This window comes from Gekko japonicus, unplaced genomic scaffold (genome assembly GCF_001447785.1).
Source record: "Gekko japonicus isolate JY-2015 unplaced genomic scaffold, Gekko_japonicus_V1.1 scaffold495, whole genome shotgun sequence".
In the NCBI taxonomy this organism is placed as follows: domain Eukaryota; kingdom Metazoa; phylum Chordata; class Lepidosauria; order Squamata; family Gekkonidae; genus Gekko; species Gekko japonicus.
The window spans coordinates 810,910-811,863 of record NW_015160850.1 but is presented as its reverse complement, the minus strand read 5'-3'; positions in this window follow the sequence as shown (position 1 = coordinate 811,863).

The window sequence follows — 954 nt, the reverse complement described above, 5'->3', positions numbered from 1 at the left end:
CTCCTCCTCCTCCTCCTCCTCCTCCTCCTCCTCTTCTTCTTCTTCTTCTTCTTCTTCTTCTTCTTCTTCTTCTTCTTCTTCTTCTTCTTCTTCTTCTTCTTCTTCTTCTTCTTCTTCTTCTTCTTCTTCCCACCTCCGAAGGTGCCGTTTTCACCCAGGGAATCGTCTCTGTTGTCAGGAGATCCATTGTCATTCCAAGAGATCTCCAGGCCCAAGTGGAATCTCACCAAAAGTGAATTCCCAGCCCTGTAGCTGTTGAGATGATTTGAATACTACAGCGTGTGTGTGTGGGGGGGGACATATGGGAAGGAGCACTGATTACAGGGGAGGGCGACCGAGATGACGAGGGGGTTGGTGCACCCTCCCTAGAAGAAAAGGCTGAAGAGTCTGCGACTTTGCGGTTTAGAAAGGAGACAACTCAGGGGGCGATGACAAGAGAGAAGCTGATAAAATTATGCACGGGGTGGAGAGAGTGGAGAAGGAGGGCTTTTCCTCTCTCTCCCAAAATACTAGAACTCGAGGGCACCCACAGGAAGCCGATGGGCAGTAGGTTCAGGAGAGAGAAAATGAAATACAACTTTATGCAGAGAGTGGTAGTGATGGCCACGGGCACAGACAGCTCGAAAGGGGATCAGATAGATTCATGGAGGGTAAGTCTATCGATGGCTACCAGCCGTGGTGACTGAGGGTGTTGTATACCCGGGAAAGCCCGCGCACGTGGTCAGGCAAACACGCGGTCGGGCTAAGGACCCGAGCTTCGCTTCAAGAGACAATAGCCTAAACGGATCCTCACGCACACCGATGGGGAAGCTAGGATCCTAGGAGGGACCGATGGTCTCGGGCAGGGCTCTTTTTGTAGAAAAAGCCCAGCAGGAACTCATTAGCATAATAGGCCACACCCAACAGCAGGAACTCATTAGCATATTGGGCCACACCCCCATGTTACCAGAAGTG